At 39.9% G+C, this 2,599-nt stretch overlaps 1 pseudogene; it reads right to left on the bottom strand.

The window, feature by feature from the left end:
• Window positions 1–389: 389 nt before the first annotated feature.
• LOC145391266 (5S ribosomal RNA) lies at window positions 390–509 on the bottom strand (annotated as a pseudogene).
• Between the last annotated feature and the right edge of the window lie 2,090 nt (window positions 510–2,599).

Raw genomic sequence — 2,599 nt, 5'->3', positions numbered from 1 at the left:
GGTATGGTCGTCTCACTTGGCTGTTTGTTTACTTTTGGATCGGTTAAACTCAGTTTCGTTGTTGTTGTTGTGTGGCTCAGCTCAGCAGACGACGATCATGACACTAAGTTTTATTATGTGAATAAAAGAATACATCTTTTAATATGTGTGCTTTACTCACCATTATCTTGGAATAATTCAGTGGTCAGTGGGTGACGAAAACTCCGATGATTTGAAATCTCCACAGGCCACACAACAAAGTCGGGTGACATGGTAAGCGTGTGTTTAAACGTTCATTCATTCATTGCCAGACGCCATGTATCCCAAACGGGGTGACCAAGGCTTAGAGTTAATTGTTTTACAGGGAGGGGCACTACTCCTCCACCAACCCCACTTGACACGTAGGGAGAACGTTATGCCAACAGCATTTTTCCAGGCGGTCACCCATTCAAGTACTAACCAGACCCAACGTTGCTTAACTTCGCTGATCGGACGGGAAGCGGTGTACTCAACGTGGTATGGCCGTTACATTTTTTTTTTAAATCTGTATTATAGTTTGCTATGGGTGTGTTATTATAATACCAGGTAATGAAGTGGACAATAGCTAATACATTGGAAGAATGACTAAATATGTTCATAGATAATAAGTGGCAAGAGTATGAAGGTAGTAAACGTAGTAGTGGATTCATGAGTCGTCTTTGCTGATGTTCCTTGATTATTTCCTTCCTATAATTTTCTGGATATTGCCTTGTCTGTATAGGGAGCGTCCAATGTCAAGGGGCGTCCTGACACGAGAAGTACGGTAATAAGATAAGGAAGGCATCATTACCGTGTATTTAATCGACCATGGTGTTGTGTAATAAAATATTTTAATGACCATTACTGTAGTTACTCGACGATCACATTATCCGTCATTACCGGCAACCATAATCTTCTCATGGCACCTTTCATTTGATTCCGACTTCCGTATCTGCAAACCTCAGTTACCGTGGCAATTATGTGATGTAGGTTGTGTGCTGTCAATCAGGTGTGAAGTGTCAAAATGACACGATTATATTCATGATTCCAATGACATGATAATCTAAAGAATTGCAATTATCAGGAGGCCTCACCACCCCACTGAACAGAGAGGTAAACAGTGAATGGAAGAAGGTTTTACAAACCATACAAAGTTGAGACGAGAGAAAATACCTGTGATCCCATTAAAGCATTACTAGACATGACAAGTATGCTTTGTATTTCCAGAAGGTGATCACTAAAACTGTCGAAAAGAAAATTACTCTCAAGGACAGAACTCTAAAGTGCACTGATGGTATTGAGTCTGGTTGTGCTCTGAAACTGATTGCAAAAAAGTAACTTTAACTATTAACCATTAAAATGCTCACCGAGGCTCAGAAATGAGTTTTATTGAGTCTTGCATGCTCGTGTACAGGCATAGCCGCTCTCATGCTCACCACATACGTGAGAGAAAGCCGTTTTCTGTGTAAGGTATACCCAGGTATTTATGTTGGGGAGGTATAGCAATGTTCAGTACACTTTTCTGATCACTTATTACTTAAGCATCTATCACAATTTCCTTGTCTTTCTCACTGTGAATGCATTATCTTACACTTACTTGAAGTTATGTACAACCTGACTTCATTACATACAGTCCTGGCACTTACAAGAAGGTATTTACAACTTCTATCTATCTATCTATTGCCAGACGCCATAATCCCGTAAGGGGTGGCCGTTTGACTTTAAGTTACTTGTTTTACGGAGAGAGGCACTAACCCTCCACCAACCCACTTGTTGACACGTAGGGAGCACGTATGGTTTGGTTATATGGTTACCATCCAGCGTTGTAAATGATTTCTTGGCTTACAGGAAACCATTTGGCTTGTCACTCAATGTAAAGCCACCTGTAAAGGAAATTCACTTCACTATATAGTCCTTACACGTACAAGAAAATATTTACAACTTACCGGTACACTTACATTAAAAAATTTACAAAATGCCTTCACTATGTACAACACTGGGTGAGGCACACAGGCAGAGTAAGACAGAGCGAGCGTGAGGGGGAGAGCGAGTGTATGGCCTTGACAGCCTGGGGGATGGTAGAGGAACAGTTACCTTACATGCCTGCCAATTTTTACCCGCGAATCTTGAAGAATGCGGTCACAGTGAAGTTTTTAAATTTAGACCATTTTAAAACAGCACTGGCACTGGCCGCGGCATTATGTCAGATCATTTTAAAACGGCACTGACACGCGGCGGGTTAAATAAATAAGAAAACAAAAAACTTTTTTCTAAGTCCTTTTTCCCAGAGATATTTTCACATGCTATCGCAGTGGCCATTTGCTAAATCTAGTTTCGTAATACAAAACTGCTGAAATGAGTTTCGACTGAAAATTTCTCCAAACTTCACGTATCGATTTTAACCCACCAACTTCAGCTGCAAGTAGCTATGACTAAGTGACATTAGGTGCACATTAGTACACTGGTTCTGCCTAGTTTAGCTAGGACTCACCAACATCTTGTTGTAATTGTAATGCACACACAAACACACACACACACACACACACACACACACATATATATATATATATATATATATATATATATATATATATATATATTA

This window comes from Coenobita brevimanus, chromosome 17, assembly GCF_032717465.1.
Source record: "Coenobita brevimanus isolate Jiangsu-jjx chromosome 17, ASM3271746v2, whole genome shotgun sequence".
Lineage (NCBI taxonomy): Eukaryota > Metazoa > Arthropoda > Malacostraca > Decapoda > Coenobitidae > Coenobita > Coenobita brevimanus.
The sequence above is the reverse complement of the archived record's forward strand: the minus strand, read 5'-3'. Positions and strand labels throughout refer to the sequence as shown.